The sequence below is a fragment of the Eschrichtius robustus genome, chromosome 1, assembly GCF_028021215.1.
Source record: "Eschrichtius robustus isolate mEscRob2 chromosome 1, mEscRob2.pri, whole genome shotgun sequence".
In the NCBI taxonomy this organism is placed as follows: Eukaryota; Metazoa; Chordata; class Mammalia; order Artiodactyla; family Eschrichtiidae; genus Eschrichtius; species Eschrichtius robustus.
The window spans coordinates 143,784,210-143,803,836 of NC_090824.1; the positions used below are offsets into that span (position 1 = coordinate 143,784,210).

Below are 19,627 nucleotides of genomic sequence, written 5' to 3' on the forward strand. Positions count from 1 at the left end.
AGTGGCTGCTACCCTGGAGAGAAAGTTAATGTATGATGAGGACAGGTCCTGTGTGATGTCGTGGGATGGGCTGTCATCATTGGGTTGCAGGCACTGGCCTCGGCTTCCCAAGGATGTGTCTTGTTCGTGATGGCCTGGCATCAGCTGCCTATGGTGGGGATGGCTTTGGCAGTTCACGAGGATGCAGTAAGGTAGGTTACCTGTGAAGAGTTGCAATCCCGTTTCCAGAGGAGTGACTCCCCACGGGTGTCTTGCGGGACATAGAGAAGACGGACATGCTGAGGTATTCAAGCACTCCAAGATGAGCCTTTAGATATTAGGTTTTCTTCAGACGGGCCCAATGGCTGCAAGAGAGCATTGATTGTTCCTCATGCCGAGTGGCCTGAGTGCTGTGGATTCTCCAGGGTTTTGGGGTAGCCCAGGCTCATGGCTCCTGTACAGAGCCCTGCACACACCCAGGTTGTGTGCTGCAGCTTCCCAGCAAGTGCTTGGATCGATGATGACACCCTTCCATGCATTCCTTGGAAAATCTGAAAAAAATGAGTGAGAACACTCTACCGTCTCGTCATCGAAACTGAGGTTCAGCACGTTTCCTCTCTCAGGGGGAGAGGACAGTTCAGAATGAGGGCCAGCGTCCCCCACCGACATGTATGCAAACACCACCAAGGACTCGAGTATTGGAGGGGCTCCTGTCTGAGGGTTGACCGTGTCTGCACATAAGCTGTGTTATCTGTAAATCCTGGGTCCCTGTTGAATGGCTGTTGAGGGAATGTGAGGGGGCAGGCTCTCCTGCTGGTCTGAAGAGTCAAAGTGTGTGCTGGTCTAGGACCAGTTAGCTTGCAGTTGGGAGGTGAGTTTTGGCCAAGATCACGCTTCGTGCATGCGATTTTGGGGGTTGATTCTTGAAGCCAAAATGAGCAAGCGTCCCTGGTTGGTGCCTGGAACCTCAGGCCAGGCCTGTGGCCCTCCCTGTTCTTGCGTTTTTCACGGTGAGGTTCTTGAGTGCCTAGTGAGGCTGGAGCAATGGGCGGGGGTGAGCTCGGTTGGGCATCGGTGGAAAGGGGCTGATGGATTACGCCTCGCTGCTGCCCTTGTTTGCTTCTCTACTTTAACTCCCGGCACAGTGTTGATGCCAAGCGGGTCATCGCGGAGTGGGGAGAAGAACGAGTGCTGAATTTAAACCTGCGTGGATCACTGATGGCCCGCACAGGAAGGTAAGGATAGATGAGGACATGTTCTTTGTGATGTCGTGGAATAGGCTATCATAATTGGGTTGCAGGTGCTGGCCTCGGGTTCCCAAGGATGTGACATGTCCGTGATTGGCTGGCATCAGCTGCCTATGGAGGGGATGGCTTTGGCAGTTCAAGTGGTTGAGGTGAGTTAGGTAACCTGTGTAGAGTTGCGATCCGGTTGCCAGAGGGAAGACAACCAAAGGGTGTCTTTGCGAGACGTAAAGAAGTTCGATATGGTGACACGTCTGTGCCGGCCTCCTGGGAGGATGGTTAGTTATGCGAACATCCCCTTTGGCCGCTTTGTTCCCTTGTTTGGGAATGCTTAAAGAGAAAGTGCTTCTCCTGGTTGGGGCATGACTCGGCTAGCGAACAGCCAGAGGTTTATCTGGAGCAGTCCGTTGGCAGGACAGAGGTGGGGGCACTGTTGCGACGCCAGGTGCACTGACGTGGATAGCCACTGTACCCTTTCAAGCTTCCAGATCCCCTCGTGTGGCAAAGTTTTTCCGTTGAAAGTCTGTCTGTGGTACTCGGGGACAGTGCCTTTGATCACTGTGAGTTCATCGGTAGTGTCGCTGTGGCAGTGGAGAATTACCAGGATGCATGGGGTGGGGTGGGCAACATCAAAGCAGACAGGATTGCGGTGTGTCTTCCCTGCTGTTCAGTGTCTCTGTGTTCGCATGATGTCTGTGGCTTCAAGTCGAGTCGAGTCGCCCTGCAGGCAGGAGGAGGTCACTTAGGAGGAGGCTGTGCAGCGTTTGAGCGTTTCCTCAATGGTCAGGGCCGCAAACACTACCAGTTAGAAGCTTTCCTTTACGTGGCTGGGAAGGTGGCCTAATTTCTGCTGTGGGGTTCCAACCTGTGTCATGGTTGCTGAAGCCCAACTCTTCCCATTGAGGGCATTCCCACGGGGTCATGGAAAGTGATTTGGTCTAGTTGGCGAGATGAGGCACTTGGGCCGAAATCCTTTAAACCCTTGAGAATTGCCAGGCGGCATCTTGCCTGTCAGTAACTGCAGGTCGGTGTCAGCTCGCCCATGTGAGGTTACCTTGCTTCCGGGAGCTCTGGGAGTGACCCCAAGGGCACATCAGATGTGGTGGTAGGTGGCAGGATCTCCAGGTCCACATAGGTTTGACACCCACGGCCAGGAGGGAGGTCTCGTCCAGACTTTGTGCTTTGGTCAGAAGGCGTGGCTGTGGGAGAGCGGGAGTCTGTGGCCTATTTCGACAGCCCTGGGGGTCAAAGTTTGCATGCGGCCTCATGAAACTGACAGAGGTCTTTCTCCTTTCACTTGGGGGTCCAACAAGGGTGCTGTGTATAAACTATGACGTTTACTGTTAGAGGCATCTGCAAAGGGCCACAGGGACACCCAGAGACCAAGACGCGTATTTAGCAGCACACACAGGAATCCACAAACGCATCCTCGTGCAAAGTCTCAGTCACACACGCCCACACGTGTGAATAGACACATACAGCATCTAACACACCGACCAACGTACGTGCGTAACTTTCTTCAGTCGTGCTGTGAGACACACAATCAGTTTTCGGTAGGGGAAAGTGGTACTTGGGAGGCAGGTTCCAGGCTCACGCCCAGGTTATGTGTTCATAAGAATCATGTTCTCTGAGGACCCTGGTGCAATTCAGAAACCTGCGTGATTTCTGTCCACTTCTCAGGTGCAGTTGCAGGGTAAGGCTGGCTGTCGTTAAAGAGAAGAAGACCTTCGTGTTGTCTGATGACTGGATGTGCTAAGGAGAACTAGAATATGTGGGGTGGGTGCACGTTGCCGAGCGTGGCTGTGGATATCTCAGGACGGTAGGCATTCACCCGTACTAAGATGTGCCATTGGATATTAGGTTTCCCACAGATGGGCCGAATGGTTGAAAGAGTGGTTTGATTGCTGGTCTTGCTGAGTGGCCTGAGCACTGTGGATTCCCCAGGCAGTTGGAGTACTTCCAGGTCATGGCTCCTCTGCAGAGCTCCACGGCCTTCCCTTTTGTGTTCTGCAGCATCCCAGCATGTGCTTGGATCGATGATGACACCCTTGTATGCATTCCTTGGAAAATCTGACAGAAATGAGTGAGAACGCTCTACCGTCTCCTCATCGAAACAGCACGTTTCATCTCTCAGGGGTACGGGACAGTTAAGAGTGAAGACCAACGTCCCCTGCTGTCAGGCATGCAAACACCACTAAGGGCTCCAGCATTGGAGGGGCTCCTGTCTGAGGGTCGAGCATGTCTGCCCATAAGCTGGGTCACCTAAGAATCCCCGGTCCCTGCTAAAAGGCCGTTGAAGGAATGCAAGAGGGCAGGCTTTCCTGCTAGTCTTCAGGGTCGGAGTGTCTTCTGGTATAGACCCAGTAAGCTTGCAGCTTGGAGAGGTGATATTTGGAGAGGATAACGCTTTGTGCATGCCGCTTCTGAGGTTGATTATGGAAGCCAAAATGAGCAAGGTTCCCTGGTTGGAGCCTGGAGCCTCAGGCCAGGCCTGTGGCCCTCTCTGTTGTTGTGTTTCACGCGGAGAGGTTCTTGACTGCCTGGTGTGGCTGGAGCAGTGGGCGGGCGTGGGCTGGAGTTGGGCGATGGCGGAAGGGGGCTGATGGTTTAGGCCTCAGTGCTGCCGCTGTCAGCTCCTCTGCTGAAGTTGCCGTCACACTGTTGGCGCTAAGTGGATGTTCGTGGAGTGGGGTGTGGATCGAGTGAAGCATTTCAGCCTGGGTGGTGGCTGCTGGCCTGCAGAGAAAGGTAAGGTATCATGAGGAAAGGTCCTGTGTGATGTCGTGGGATGGGCTGTCATCATTGGGTTGCAGGCGCTGGTCTCGGCTTCCCAAGAATGTGTCTTGTTCGTGATGGGCTGGCATAAGCTGCCTATGGAGTGGATGGCATTGGCAGTTCAAGTGGGTGAGTTGAGGTAGGTAACCTGTGTAGAGTTGCGATCCCGTTGCCCGAGGAATGACACCCAAAGTGTGTCTTGCAGGAAGTAGAGAAGATCGACATGGTGAGGCGTCTGTGCCGGCCCCCTTGGAGGTAGTTGTGTTATGCGAATATCCCCTTTGGCAGCTTTGTTCCCTTGTTTGGCAATGTGTAAAGCAAAGCTGTTTCACCTATGGGGGAATGACGCGACCGACCAGTGTAGCACGCAGGCGATTCGAACAGCCTGAGATTTATCTGTAGCAGTCCATTGGTGGGGCAGAGATGGGGGCCCCATTGCCATGCCTGCTGTGCTGCCGTGGCCAGCCACTGTTCCCTTTCAGGCTTCCAAGTCCCCTCGCATGGCAGAGGTCTTCTGTTGAAAGTCTGTCTGTGGACCTCGGGGACCATGCCTTTGATCACTGTGGGTTACTCGGTAGTGTCACCGTGGCAGTGGAGAATTGCCAGGATGCATGGGGTGGGATCAGCATCAACGAAGGAGACAGGCTTGCGGTGTGTCTTCCCCAGTGTTCAGTGTTCCCGTGTTCGGAAGATGTTTGTGGTTTCCAGTAGGGTCGTGTCGCCCTGTGGGCTGGAGGAGGGCACTTAGGACGAGGCTTTCAAGGGTTTGAGCGTTTCCTTAGGGGTCAGGGCCGCGAACATTCAAGATGGGAGCTGCCTGAGACGTGTCTGGGAATGTGGACTAGTTTCCGCCGTGGGGATCCGACATGGGTCATGGTGGCTGAAGCCCACCACTTCCTGTGGTGGGCATTCCCACGGGTCAATGGAAAGTGATTAGGCCTAGTTGGCCAGAAGTGGCACATGGGCCCACGTTCGTTAGCCCCTTGAGTGGTTTCAGGCTGCAAATAGGCAGTAGACACCTGCCGGTCGGTGTCGGCCCGACCATGGGAGTTCCCTTGCTTCCGGAAGTGCTGCGAGTGACCCCAAATGCCCATCAGATATACTGGTAGCTGACAGAGTCTCGAGGTGCATGTCGATGTCACAGCCAAGTCCCGGAGGAAGGTCTCATCGAGTCTTTGTGTTTTGGTCAGAAGGCGTGGTTGTGAGAGAGCGGGAGTCCGGGGACTCTTTCAACAGCCCCTGGGGGTCCAAGTTTGCCTGCGGCCTCTTGAAGCTGACAGGGGTCTTTCTCCTTTCAGTTGGGGGGTCTAAACAGGGAGTTGTGTATAAACTATTTCTTTTATTCTTGGACTCCTCCTCACAGGGCCATAGGGACACACTGATACCGAGACGCGTATTCAGCGGCACACAGAGAAACCCACAAGCACGTCCGGATGCGCACTCACAGTCACACACGCCCACACGCGTGAACACACACATATAGCCTCTCACACACCGGCCAACATATGTGCCTAACTTTCTGCAGTCGTACTATCAGACATGCAGTCAATTCTCAGTAAGGGATAGAGGTCCTTGGGAAGCAGTTTCAGAGCTCAAGGCCAGGTCAATGTTTTTATGGATCATGGCCTCTGAGGACACCAGTCCATTTATGAAGCCTCGGTGATTTCTGTCCACTTCTCAGGTGCCGTTGCTGGGAAAGGCTGGCCGTCGGCACAAACAAGAAGACCTTCGTGTGCTCTGATGACTGGAGGTGCTAAGAAGAACTGGAAAAAGTGAGGCGGGCCCATGTCCCCGAGCATGGTCGTGGATAACTCAGGACGGTAGGTAATCAAGCACCCCACGATGTGCCATTAAATATTAGGTTTTCCTCAGACGGGCCCAATGGCTGCAAGAGTGGATTGATTGTTCCTCTTGCCGAGTGGCCTGAGGGCTGTGGATTCTCCAGGGTTCTGGGGTAGCCCAGGCTCATGGCTCCTGTACAGAGCCCTGCGCACACTCCGGTTGTGTGCTGCAGCGTCCCAGCATGTGCTTGGATCGATGATGACAACCTTGCATGCATTCCTTGGAAAATCTGAACAAAATGAGTGAGAACACTCTACCGTCTCGTCATCGAAACTGAGGTTCAGCACGTTTCCTCTCTCAGGGGGAGCGGACAGTTCGGAATGAGGGCCAGCGTCCCCCGCCGACATGTATGCAAACACCATCAAGGACTCCAGTACTGGAGGGGCTCCTGTCTGAGGGTTGACCGTGTCTGCACATAAGCTGTGTTATCTGTGAATCCTGGGTCCCTGTTGAATGGCTGTTGAGGGAATGTGAGGGGGCAGGCTCTCCTGCTGGTCTGAAGAGTCAAAGTGTGTGCTGGTCTAGGACCAGTTAGCTTGCAGTTGGGAGGTGAGTTTTGGCCAAGATCACGCTTCGTGCATGCGATTTTGGGGGTTGATTCTTGAAGCCAAAATGAGCAAGCGTTCCTGGTTGGTGCCTGGAACCTCCGGCCAGGCCTGTGGCCCTCCCTGTTCTTGCGTTTTTCACGGTGAGGTTCTTGAGTGCCTAGTGAGGCTGGAGCAATGGGCGGGGGTGAGCTCGGTTGGGCATCGGTGGAAAGGGGCTGATGGATTAGGCCTCGCTGCTGCCCTTGTTTGCTTCTCTACTTTAACTCCAGGCACAGTGTTGATGCCAAGCGGGTCATCGCGGAGTGGGGAGAAGAACGAGTGCTGAATTTAAACCTGCGTGGATCACTGATGGCCCGCACAGGAAGGTAAGGATAGATGAGGACATGTTCTTTGTGATGTCGTGGAATAAGCTATCATAATTGGGTTGCAGGTGCTGGCCTCGGCTTCCCAAGGATGTGACATGTCCGTGATTGGCTGGCATCAGCTGCCTATGGAGGGGATGGCTTTGGCAGTTCAAGTGGATGAGGTGAGGTAGGTAACCTGTGTAGAGTTGCGATCCCGTTGCCAGAGGAAAGACAACCAAAGGGTGTCTTGCGAGACGTAAAGAAGTTCGACATGCTGACACGTCTGTGCCGGCCTCCTGGGAGGATGGTTAGTTATGCGAACATCCCCTTTGGCCGCTTTGTTCCCTTGTTTGGGAATGCGTAAAGCGAAAGTGCTTTTCCTGGGGGGGGCATGACTCGGCTAGCGAACAGCCAGAGGTTTATCTGGAGCAGTCCGTTGGCAGGACAGAGGTGGGGGCACTGTTGCGACGCCAGGTGCACTGACGTGGATAGCCACTGTACCCTTTCAAGCTTCCAGGTCCCCTCGTGTGGCAAAGTTTTTCCGTTGAAAGTCTGTCTGTGGTACTCGGGGACAGTGCCTTTGATCACTGTGAGTTCATCGGTAGTGTCGATGTGGCAGTGGAGAATTACCAGGATGCATGTGGTGGGGTGGGCAACACCAAAGCAGACAGGCTTGCGGTGTGTCTTCCCTGCTGTTCAGTGTCTCCGTGTTCGCATGATGTCTGTGGCTTCAAGTCGAGTCGAGTCGCCCTGCAGGCAGGAGGAGGTCACTTAGGACGAGGCTGTGCAGCGTTTGAGCGTTTCCTCAATGGTCAGGGCCGCAAACACTACCAGTTGGAAGCTTTCCTTTACGTGGCCGGGAAGGTGGCCTAATTTCTGCTGTGGGGTTCCAACCTGTGTCATGGTTGCTAAAGCCCAACTCTTCCCATTGAGGGCATTCCCACGGGGTCATGGAAAGTGATTTGGTCTAGTTGGCGAGATGAGGCACTTGGGCCGAAGTCCGTTAACCCCTTGAGAATTACCAGGCGGCATCTTGCCTGTCGGCAACTGCAGGTCGGTGTCAGCCCACCCATGGGAGGTTACCTTGCTTCCGGGAGCTCTGGGAGTGACCCCAAGGGCACATCAGATGTGGTGGTAGGTGGCAGGATCTCCAGGTCCACATAGGTGTGACACCCACGGCCGGGAGGGAGGTCTCGTCCAGACTTTGTGCTTTGGTCAGAAGGCGTGGCTGTGGGAGAGCGGGAGTCTGTGGCCTATTTCGACAGCCCTTGGGGTCAAAGTTTGCATGCGGCCTCATGAAACTGACAGAGGTTTTCTCCTTTCAGTTGGGGGTCCAACCAGGGTGCTGTGTATAAACTATGACATTTACTGTTAGAGGCATCTGCAAAGGGCCACACAGACATCCAGAGACCAAGACGCGTATTTAGCAGCACACACAGGAATCCACAAACGCATCCTCGTGCAAATTCTCAGTCACACACGCCCACACGTGTGAATAGACACATACAGCGTCTCACACACCGACCAACGTACGTGCGTAACTTTCTTCAGTCGTGCTGTGAGACACAAAATCAGTTTTCGGTAGGGGAAAGTGGTACTTGGGAAGCAGGTTCCAGGCTCACGCCCAGGTTATGTGTTCATAAGGATCATGTTCTCTGAGGACCCCGGTGCAATTCAGAAACCTGCGTGATTTCTGTCCACTTCTCAGGTGCAGTTGCAGGGTAAGGCTGGCTGTCGGCAAAGAGAAGAAGACCTTCGCGTTGTCTGATGACTGGATGTGCTAAGGAGAACTGGAAAAAGTGGGGCGGGTGCACGTTGCCGAGCGTGGCTGTGGATATCTCAGGACGGTAGGCATTCACCCGTACTAAGATGTGCCATTGGATATTAGGTTTTCCACAGATGGGCCCAATGGTTGCAAGAGTGGATTGATTGCTGGTCTTGCTGAGTGGCCTGAGGACTGTGGATTCCCCAGGCAGTTGGAGTACTTCCAGGTCATGGCTCCTCTGCAGAGCTCCACGGCCTTCCCTTTTGTGTTCTGCAGCATCCCAGCATGTGCTTGGATCGATGATGACACCCTTGTATGCATTCCTTGGAAACTCTGACCGAAATGAGTGAGAACGCTCGACCGTCTCCTCATCGAAACTGAGGTCCAGCACGTTTCCTCTCTCGGGGGTACGGGAGAGTTAGGAGTGAGGGCCAACGTCCCCTGCTGTCAGGCATGCAAACACCTCTAAGGGCTCCAGCATTGGAGGGGCTCCTGTCTGAGGGTCGAGCATGTCTGCCCATAAGCTGGGTCACCTAGGAATCCCCGGTCCCTGCTGAAAGGCCGTTGAGGGAATGCAAGAGGGCAGGCTTTCCTGCTAGTCTTCAGGGTCGGAGTGTCTTCTGGTATAGACCCAGTAAGCTTGCAGCTTGGAGAGGTGATATTTGGAGAGGATCACGCTTTGTGCATGCCGCTTCTGAGGTTGATTATGGAAGCCAAAATGAGCAAGGTTCCCTGGTTGGAGCCTGGAGCCTCAGGCCAGGCCTGTGGCCCTCTCTGTTGTTGTGTTTCACGCGGTGAGGTTCTTGACTGCCTGGTGTGGCTGGAGCAGTGGGTGGGCGTGGGCTGGAGTTGGGCGATGGCGGAAGGGGGCTGATGGTTTAGGCCTCAGTGCTGCCGCTGTCAGCTCCTCTGCTGAAGTTGCCGGCACACTGTTGGCGCTAAGTGGATGTTCGTGGACTGGGGTGTGGATCGAGTGAAGCATTTCAGCCTGGGTGGTGGCTGCTGGCCTGGAGAGAAAGGTAAGGTATCATGAGGAAAGCTCCTGTGTGATGTCGTGGGATGGGCTGTCATCATTGGGTTGCAGGCGCTGGTCTCGGCTTCCCAAGAATGTGTCTTGTTCGTGATGGGCTGGCATAAGCTGCCTATGGAGTGGATGGCTTTGGCAGTTCAAGTGGGTGAGTTGAGGTAGGTAACCTGTGTAGAGTTGCGATCCCGTTGCCCAAGGAATGACACCCAAAGGGTGTCTTGCGGGAAGTAGAGAAGATCGACATGGTGAGGCGTCTGTGCCGGCCCCCTTGGAGGTAGCTGAGTTATGCGACTATCCCCTTTGGCCGCTTTGTTCCCTTGTTTGGCAATGTGTAAAGCAAAGCTGTTTCGCCTGTGGGGGAATGACGCGACCGGCCAGTGTAGCATGCAGGCCATTCGAACAGCCAGAGGTTTATCTGGAGCAGTCCATTTGTGGGGCAGAGATGGGGGCCCCATTGCCATCCCTGCTGTGGTGCCGTGGCCAGCCACTGTTCCCTTTCAGGCTTCCAAGTCCCCTCGCATGGCAGAGGTCTTCTGTTGAAAGTCTGTCTTTGGACCTCGGGGACCATGCCTTTGATCACTGTGGGTTACTCGGTAGTGTCACCGTGGCAGTGGAGAATTGCCAGGATGCATGGGGTGGGATCAGCATCAATGAAGGAGACAGGCTTGCGGTCTGTCTTCCCTGGTGTTCAGTGTTCCCGTGTTCGGAAGATGTTTGTGGTTTCCAGTAGGGTCGTGTCGCCCTGTGGGCTGGAGGAGGGCACGTCGGACGAGGCTTTCAAGGGTTTGAGCGTTTCCTTAGGGGCCAGGGCCGCGACCATTCAAGATGGGATCTGCCTGTGACGTGGCTGGGAATGTGGACTAGTTTCCGCCGTGGGGATCCGACATGGGTCATGGTGGCTGAAGCCCACCACTTCCTGTGGTGGGCATTCCCACGGGTCAATGGAAAGTGATTAGGCCTAGTTGGCGAGAAGTGGCACATGGGCCCACGTTCGTTAGCCCCTTGAGTGGTTTCAGGCTGCAAATTGGCAGTAGACACCTGCCGGTCGGTGTCGGCCCGACCATGGGAGTTCCCTTGCTTCCGGAAGTGCTGCGAGTGACCCCAAATGCCCATCAGATATACTGGTAGCTGACAGAGTCTCGAGGTGCATGTCGATGTCACAGCCAAGTCCCGGAGGAAGGTCTCATCGAGTCTTTGTGTTTTGGTCAGAAGGCGTGGTTGTGGGAGAGCGGGAGTCCGGGGACTCTTTCAACAGCCCCTGGGGGTCCAAGTTTGCCTGCGGCCTCTTGAAGCTGACAGGGGTCTTTCTCCTTTCAGTTGGGGGGTCTAACCAGGGTGCTGTGTATAAACTATTTCTTTTATTCTTGGACTCCTCCTCACAGGGCCATAGGGACACACTGATACCGAGACGCGTATTCAGCGGCACACAGAGAAACCCACAAGCACGTCCGCATGCGCACTCACAGTCACACACGCCCACACGCGTGAACACACACATATAGCCTCTCACACACCAGCCAACGTATGTGCCTAACTTTCTGCAGTCGTACTATCAGACATGCAGTCAATTCTCAGTAAGGGATAGAGGTCCTTGGGAAGCAGTTTCAGAGCTCAAGGCCAGGTCAATGTTTTTATGGATCATGGCCTCTGAGGACACCAGTCCATTTATGAAGCCTCGGTGATTTCTGTCCACTTCTCAGGTGCCGTTGCTGGGAAAGGCTGGCCGTCGGCACAAACAAGAAGACCTTCGTGTGCTCTGATGACTGGAGGTGCTAAGAAGAACTGGAAAAAGTGAGGCGGGCCCATGTCCCCGAGCATGGTCGTGGATAACTCAGGACAGTAGGTAATCAAGCACCCCACGATGTGCCATTAAATATTAGGTTTTCCTCAGACGGGCCCAATGGCTGCAAGAGTGGATTGATTGTTCCTCTTGCCGAGTGGCCTGAGGGCTGTGGATTCTCCTGGGTTCTGGGGTAGCCCAGGCTCATGGCTCCTGTACAGAGCCCTGCGCACACTCCGGTTGTGTGCTGCAGCGTCCCAGCATGTGCTTGGATCGATGATGACAACCTTGCATGCATTCCTTGGAAAATCTGAACAAAATGAGTGAGAACACTCTACCGTCTCGTCATCGAAACTGAGGTTCAGCACGTTTCCTCTCTCAGGGGGAGCGGACAGTTCGGAATGAGGGCCAGCGTCCCCCGCCGACATGTATGCAAACACCACCAAGGACTCCAGTATTGGAGGGGCTCCTGTCTGAGGGTTGACCGTGTCTGCACATAAGCTGTGTTATCTGTGAATCCCGGGTCCCTGTTGAATGGCTGTTGAGGGAATGTGAGGGGGCAGGCTCTCCTGCTGGTCTTAAGAGTCGAAGTGTGTGCTGGTCTAGGACCAGTTAGCTTGCAGTTGGGAGGTGAGTTTTGGCCAGGATCACGCTTCGTGCATGCCATTTTGGGGGTTGATTCTGGAAGCCAAAATGAGCAAGCGTCCCTGGTTGGTGCCTGGAACCTCAGGCCAGGCCTGTGGCCCTCCCTGTTCTTGCGTTTTTCACGGTGAGGTTCTTGAGTGCCTAGTGAGGCTGGAGCAATGGGCGGGGGTGAGCTCGGTTGGGCATCGGTGGAAAGGGGCTGATGGATTAGGCCTCGCTGCTGCCCTTGTTTGCTTCTCTACTTTAAGTCCCGGCACAGTGTTGATGCCAAGTGGGTCATCGCGGAGTGGGGAGAAGAACGAGTGCTGAATTTAAACCTGCGTGGATCACTGATGGCCCGCACAGGAAGGTAAGGATAGATGAGGACATGTTCTTTGTGATGTCGTGGAATAGGCTATCATAATTGGGTTGCAGGTGCTGGCCTCGGCTTCCCAAGGATGTGACATGTCCGTGATTGGCTGGCATCAGCTGCCTATGGAGGGGATGGCTTTGGCAGTTCAAGTGGATGAGGTGAGGTAGGTAACCTGTGTAGAGTTGCGATCCCGTTGCCAGAGGAAAGACAACCAAAGGGTGTCTTGCGAGACGTAAAGAAGTTCGACATGGTGACACGTCTGTGCCGGCCTCCTGGGAGGATGGTTAGTTATGCGAACATCCCCTTTGGCCGCTTTGTTCCCTTGTTTGGGAATGCGTAAAGCGAAAGTGCTTTTCCTGGGGGGGGACATGACTCGGCTAGCGAACAGCCAGAGGTTTATCTGGAGCAGTCCGTTGGCAGGACAGAGGTGGGGGCACTGTTGCGACGCCAGGTGCACTGACGTGGATAGCCACTGTACCCTTTCAAGCTTCCAGGTCCCCTCGTGTGGCAAAGTTTTTCCGTTGAAAGTCTGTCTGTGGTACTCGGGGACAGTGCCTTTGATCACTGTGAGTTCATCGGTAGTGTCGCTGTGGCAGTGGAGAATTACCAGGATGCATGTGGTGGGGTGGGCAACACCAAAGCAGACAGGCTTGCGGTGTGTCTTCCCTGCTGTTCAGTGTCTCCGTGTTCGCATGATGTCTGTGGCTTCAAGTCGAGTCGAGTCGCCCTGCAGGCAGGAGGAGGTCACTTAGGACGAGTCTGTGCAGCGTTTGAGCGTTTCCTCAATGGTCAGGGCCGCAAACACTACCAGTTGGAAGCTTTCCTTTACGTGGCCGGGAAGGTGGCCTAATTTCTGCTGTGGGGTTCCAACCTGTGTCATGGTTGCTGAAGCCCAACTCTTCCCATTGAGGGCATTCCCACGGGGTCATGGAAAGTGATTTGGTCTAGTTGGCGAGATGAGGCACTTGGGCCGAAGTCCGTTAACCCCTTGAGAATTACCAGGCGGCATCTTGCCTGTCGGCAACTGCAGGTCGGTGTCAGCCCACCCATGGGAGGTTACCTTGCTTCCGGGAGCTCTGGGAGTGACCCCAAGGGCACATCAGATGTGGTGGTAGGTGGCAGGATCTCCAGGTCCACATAGGTGTGACACCCACGGCCGGGAGGGAGGTCTCGTCCAGACTTTGTGCTTTGGTCAGAAGGCGTGGCTGTGGGAGAGCGGGAGTCTGTGGCCTATTTCGACAGCCCTTGGGGTCAAAGTTTGCATGCGGCCTCATGAAACTGACAGAGGTTTTCTCCTTTCAGTTGGGGGTCCAACCAGGGTGCTGTGTATAAACTATGACATTTACTGTTAGAGGCATCTGCAAAGGGCCACAGAGACATCCAGAGACCAAGACGCGTATTTAGCAGCACACACAGGAATCCACAAACGCATCCTCGTGCAAAGTCTCAGTCACACACGCCCACACGTGTGAATAGACACATACAGCGTCTCACACACCGACCAACGTACGTGCGTAAATTTCTTCAGTCGTGCTGTGAGACACACAATCAGTTTTCGGTAGGGGAAAGTGGTACTTGGGAAGCAGGTTCAAGGCGCACGCCCAGGTTATGTGTTCATAAGGATCATGTTCTCTGAGGACCCCGGTGCAATTCAGAAACCTGCGTGATTTCTGTCCACTTCTCAGGTGCAGTTGCAGGGTAAGGCTGGCTGTCGGCAAAGAGAAGAAGACCTTCGCGTTGTCTGATGACTGGATGTGCTAAGGAGAACTGGAAAAAGTGGGGCGGGTGCACGTTGCCGAGCGTGGCTGTGGATATCTCAGGACGGTAGGCATTCACCCGTACTAAGATGTGCCATTGGATATTAGGTTTTCCACAGATGGGCCCAATGGTTGCAAGAGTGGATTGATTGCTGGTCTTGCTGAGTGGCCTGAGGACTGTGGATTCCCCAGGCAGTTGGAGTACTTCCAGGTCATGGCTCCTCTGCAGAGCTCCACGGCCTTCCCTTTTGTGTTCTGCAGCATCCCAGCATGTTCTTGGATCGATGATGACACCCTTGTATGCATTCCTTGGAAACTCTGACCGAAATGAGTGAGAACGCTCGACCGTCTCCTCATCGAAACTGAGGTCCAGCACGTTTCCTCTCTCGGGGGTACGGGAGAGTTAGGAGTGAGGGCCAACGTCCCCTGCTGTCAGGCATGCAAACACCTCTAAGGGCTCCAGCATTGGAGGGGCTCCTGTCTGAGGGTCGAGCATGTCTGCCCATAAGCTGGGTCACCTAGGAATCCCCGGTCCCTGCTGAAAGGCCGTTGAGGGAATGCAAGAGGGCAGGCTTTCCTGCTAGTCTTCAGGGTCGGAGTGTCTTCTGGTATAGACCCAGTAAGCTTGCAGCTTGGAGAGGTGATATTTGGAGAGGATCACGCTTTGTGCATGCCGCTTCTGAGGTTGATTATGGAAGCCAAAATGAGCAAGGTTCCCTGGTTGGAGCCTGGAGCCTCAGGCCAGGCCTGTGGCCCTCTCTGTTGTTGTGTTTCACGCGGTGAGGTTCTTGACTGCCTGGTGTGGCTGGAGCAGTGGGTGGGCGTGGGCTGGAGTTGGGCGATGGCGGAAGGGGGCTGATGGTTTAGGCCTCAGTGCTGCCGCTGTCAGCTCCTCTGCTGAAGTTGCCGGCACACTGTTGGCGCTAAGTGGATGTTCGTGGACTGGGGTGTGGATCGAGTGAAGCATTTCAGCCTGGGTGGTGGCTGCTGGCCTGGAGAGAAAGGTAAGGTATCATGAGGAAAGCTCCTGTGTGATGTCGTGGGATGGGCTGTCATCATTGGGTTGCAGGCGCTGGTCTCGGCTTCCCAAGAATGTGTCTTGTTCGTGATGGGCTGGCATAAGCTGCCTATGGAGTGGATGGCTTTGGCAGTTCAAGTGGGTGAGTTGAGGTAGGTAACCTGTGTAGAGTTGCGATCCCGTTGCCCAAGGAATGACACCCAAAGGGTGTCTTGCGGGAAGTAGAGAAGATCGACATGGTGAGGCGTCTGTGCCGGCCCCCTTGGAGGTAGCTGAGTTATGCGACTATCCCCTTTGGCCGCTTTGTTCCCTTGTTTGGCAATGTGTAAAGCAAAGCTGTTTCGCCTGTGGGGGAATGACGCGACCGGCCAGTGTAGCATGCAGGCCATTCGAACAGCCAGAGGTTTATCTGGAGCAGTCCATTTGTGGGGCAGAGATGGGGGCCCCATTGCCATCCCTGCTGTGCTGCCGTGGCCAGCCACTGTTCCCTTTCAGGCTTCCAAGTCCCCTCGCATGGCAGAGGTCTTCTGTTGAAAGTCTGTCTTTGGACCTCGGGGACCATGCCTTTGATCACTGTGGGTTACTCGGTAGTGTCACCGTGGCAGTGGAGAATTGCCAGGATGCATGGGGTGGGATCAGCATCAATGAAGGAGACAGGCTTGCGGTCTGTCTTCCCTGGTGTTCAGTGTTCCCATGTTCGGAAGATGTTTGTGGTTTCCAGTAGGGTCGTGTCGCCCTGTGGGCTGGAGGAGGGCACGTCGGACGAGGCTTTCAAGGGTTTGAGCGTTTCCTTAGGGGCCAGGGCCGCGACCATTCAAGATGGGATCTGCCTGTGACGTGGCTGGGAATGTGGACTAGTTTCCGCCGTGGGGATCCGACATGGGTCATGGTGGCTGAAGCCCACCACTTCCTGTGGTGGGCATTCCCACGGGTCAATGGAAAGTGATTAGGCCTAGTTGGCGAGAAGTGGCACATGGGCCCACGTTCGTTAGCCCCTTGAGTGGTTTCAGGCTGCAAATTGGCAGTAGACACCTGCCGGTCGGTGTCGGCCCGACCATGGGAGTTCCCTTGCTTCCGGAAGTGCTGCGAGTGACCCCAAATGCCCATCAGATATACTGATAGCTGACAGAGTCTCGAGGTGCATGTCGATGTCACAGCCAAGTCCCGGAGGAAGGTCTCATCGAGTCTTTGTGTTTTGGTCAGAAGGCGTGGTTGTGGGAGAGCGGGAGTCCGGGGACTCTTTCAACAGCCCCTGGGGGTCCAAGTTTGCCTGCGGCCTCTTGAAGCTGACAGGGGTCTTTCTCCTTTCAGTTGGGGGGTCTAACCAGGGTGCTGTGTATAAACTATTTCTTTTATTCTTGGACTCCTCCTCACAGGGCCATAGGGACACACTGATACCGAGACGCGTATTCAGCGGCACACAGAGAAACCCACAAGCACGTCCGCATGCGCACTCACAGTCACACACGCCCACACGCGTGAACACACACATATAGCCTCTCACACACCAGCCAACGTATGTGCCTAACTTTCTGCAGTCGTACTATCAGACATGCAGTCAATTCTCAGTAAGGGATAGAGGTCCTTGGGAAGCAGTTTCAGAGCTCAAGGCCAGGTCAATGTTTTTATGGATCATGGCCTCTGAGGACACCAGTCCATTTATGAAGCCTCGGTGATTTCTGTCCACTTCTCAGGTGCCGTTGCTGGGAAAGGCTGGCCGTCGGCACAAACAAGAAGACCTTCGTGTGCTCTGATGACTGGAGGTGCTAAGAAGAACTGGAAAAAGTGAGGCGGGCCCATGTCCCCGAGCATGGTCGTGGATAACTCAGGACAGTAGGTAATCAAGCACCCCACGATGTGCCATTAAATATTAGGTTTTCCTCAGACGGGCCCAATGGCTGCAAGAGTGGATTGATTGTTCCTCTTGCCGAGTGGCCTGAGGGCTGTGGATTCTCCTGGGTTCTGGGGTAGCCCAGGCTCATGGCTCCTGTACAGAGCCCTGCGCACACTCCGGTTGTGTGCTGCAGCGTCCCAGCATGTGCTTGGATCGATGATGACAACCTTGCATGCATTCCTTGGAAAATCTGAACAAAATGAGTGAGAACACTCTACCGTCTCGTCATCGAAACTGAGGTTCAGCACGTTTCCTCTCTCAGGGGGAGCGGACAGTTCGGAATGAGGGCCAGCGTCCCCCGCCGACATGTATGCAAACACCACCAAGGACTCCAGTATTGGAGGGGCTCCTGTCTGAGGGTTGACCGTGTCTGCACATAAGCTGTGTTATCTGTGAATCCCGGGTCCCTGTTGAATGGCTGTTGAGGGAATGTGAGGGGGCAGGCTCTCCTGCTGGTCTTAAGAGTCGAAGTGTGTGGTGGTCTAGGACCAGTTAGCTTGCAGTTGGGAGGTGAGTTTTGGCCAGGATCACGCTTCGTGCATGCCATTTTGGGGGTTGATTCTGGAAGCCAAAATGAGCAAGCGTCCCTGGTTGGTGCCTGGAACCTCAGGCCAGGCCTGTGGCCCTCCCTGTTCTTGCGTTTTTCACGGTGAGGTTCTTGAGTGCCTAGTGAGGCTGGAGCAATGGGCGGGGGTGAGCTCGGTTGGGCATCGGTGGAAAGGGGCTGATGGATTAGGCCTCGCTGCTGCCCTTGTTTGCTTCTCTACTTTAAGTCCCGGCACAGTGTTGATGCCAAGTGGGTCATCGCGGAGTGGGGAGAAGAACGAGTGCTGAATTTAAACCTGCGTGGATCACTGATGGCCCGCACAGGAAGGTAAGGATAGATGAGGACATGTTCTTTGTGATGTCGTGGAATAGGCTATCATAATTGGGTTGCAGGTGCTGGCCTCGGCTTCCCAAGGATGTGACATGTCCGTGATTGGCTGGCATCAGCTGCCTATGGAGGGGATGGCTTTGGCAGTTCAAGTGGATGAGGTGAGGTAGGTAACCTGTGTAGAGTTGCGATCCCGTTGCCAGAGGAAAGACAACCAAAGGGTGTCTTGCGAGACGTAAAGAAGTTCGACATGGTGACACGTCTGTGCCGGCCTCCTGGGAGGATGGTTAGTTATGCGAACATCCCCTTTGGCCGCTTTGTTCCCTTGTTTGGGAATGCGTAAAGCGAAAGTGCTTTTCCTGGGGGGGGGCATGACTCGGCTAGCGAACAGCCAGAGGTTTATCTGGAGCAGTCCGTTGGCAGGACAGAGGTGGGGGCACTGTTGCGACGCCAGGTGCACTGACGTGGATAGCCACTGTACCCTTTCAAGCTTCCAGGTCCCCTCGTGTGGCAAAGTTTTTCCGTTGAAAGTCTGTCTGTGGTACTCGGGGACAGTGCCTTTGATCACTGTGAGTTCATAGGTAGTGTCGCTGTGGCAGTGGAGAATTACCAGGATGCATGTGGTGGGGTGGGCAACACCAAAGCAGACAGGCTTGCGGTGTGTCTTCCCTGCTGTTCAGTGTCTCCGTGTTCGCATGATGTCTGTGGCTTCAAGTCGAGTCGAGTCGCCCTGCAGGCAGGAGGAGGTCACTTAGGACGAGTCTGTGCAGCGTTTGAGCGTTTCCTCAATGGTCAGGGCCGCAAACACTACCAGTTGGAAGCTTTCCTTTACGTGGCCGGGAAGGTGGCCTAATTTCTGCTGTGGGGTTCCAACCTGTGTCATGGTTGCTGAAGCCCAAGTCTTCCCATTGAGGGCATTCCCACGGGGTCATGGAAAGTGATTTGGTCTAGTTGGCGAGATGAGGCACTTGGGCCGAAGTCCGTTAACCCCTTGAGAATTACCAGGCGGCATCTTGCCTGTCGGCAACTGCAGGTCGGTGTCAGCCCACCCATGGGAGGTTACCTTGCTTCCGGGAGCTCTGGGAGTGACCCCAAGGGCACATCAGATGTGGTGGTAGGTGGCAGGATCTCCAGGTCCACATAGGTGTGACACCCACGGCCGGGAGGGAGGTCTCGTCCAGACTTTGTGCTTTGGTCAGAAGGCGTGGCTGTGGGAGAGCGGGAGTCTGTGGCCTATTTCGACAGCCCTTGGGGTCAAAGTTTGCATGCGGCCTCATGAAACTGACAGAGGTTTTCTCCTTTCAGTTGGGGGTCCAACCAGGGTGCTGTGTATAAACTATGACATTTACTGTTAGAGGCATCTGCAAAGGGCCACAGAGACATCCAGAGACCAAGACGCGTATTTAGCAGCACACACAGGAATCCACAAACGCATCCTCGTGCAAAGTCTCAGTCACACACGCCCACACGTGTGAATAGACACATACAGCGTCTCACACACCGACCAACGTACGTGCGTAACTTTCTTCAGTCGTGCTGTGAGACACACAATCAGTTTTCGGTAGGGGAAAGTGGTACTTGGGAAGCAGGTTCAAGGCTCACGCCCAGGTTATGTGTTCATAAGGATCATGTTCTCTGAGGACCCCGGTGCAATTCAGAAACCTGCGTGATTTCTGTCCACTTCTCAGGTGCAGTTGCAGGGTAAGGCTGGCTGTCGGCAAAGAGAAGAAGACCTTCGCGTTGTCTGATGACTGGATGTGCTAAGGAGAACTGGAAAAAGTGG

General features: G+C 54.6%; 7 non-coding genes across 7 annotated transcripts; all 7 read left to right on the top strand.

Annotated features, from left to right (window-relative positions):
* The first annotated feature begins 490 nt into the window (after window positions 1-490).
* Window positions 491-583, top strand: LOC137777561 (small nucleolar RNA SNORD116). The gene has a single exon (XR_011076560.1). It is a non-coding gene; the product is annotated as a small nucleolar RNA SNORD116 (small nucleolar RNA).
* A 2,670-nt stretch (window positions 584-3,253) lies between these two features.
* LOC137751652 (small nucleolar RNA SNORD116) lies at window positions 3,254-3,348 on the top strand. The gene has a single exon (XR_011070907.1). It is a non-coding gene; the product is annotated as a small nucleolar RNA SNORD116 (small nucleolar RNA).
* Window positions 3,349-6,029: 2,681 nt separating this feature from the next.
* On the top strand, window positions 6,030-6,122 carry LOC137754490 (small nucleolar RNA SNORD116). Its single transcript, XR_011071862.1, has one exon. It is a non-coding gene; the product is annotated as a small nucleolar RNA SNORD116 (small nucleolar RNA).
* Window positions 6,123-8,790: 2,668 nt separating this feature from the next.
* Window positions 8,791-8,883, top strand: LOC137777132 (small nucleolar RNA SNORD116). The gene has a single exon (XR_011076450.1). It is a non-coding gene; the product is annotated as a small nucleolar RNA SNORD116 (small nucleolar RNA).
* Window positions 8,884-11,574: 2,691 nt separating this feature from the next.
* On the top strand, window positions 11,575-11,667 carry LOC137754494 (small nucleolar RNA SNORD116). The gene has a single exon (XR_011071863.1). It is a non-coding gene; the product is annotated as a small nucleolar RNA SNORD116 (small nucleolar RNA).
* Window positions 11,668-14,336: 2,669 nt separating this feature from the next.
* Window positions 14,337-14,429, top strand: LOC137777143 (small nucleolar RNA SNORD116). Its single transcript, XR_011076451.1, has one exon. It is a non-coding gene; the product is annotated as a small nucleolar RNA SNORD116 (small nucleolar RNA).
* Window positions 14,430-17,120: 2,691 nt separating this feature from the next.
* LOC137754500 (small nucleolar RNA SNORD116) lies at window positions 17,121-17,213 on the top strand. The gene has a single exon (XR_011071864.1). It is a non-coding gene; the product is annotated as a small nucleolar RNA SNORD116 (small nucleolar RNA).
* The last annotated feature ends 2,414 nt before the right edge of the window (window positions 17,214-19,627 follow it).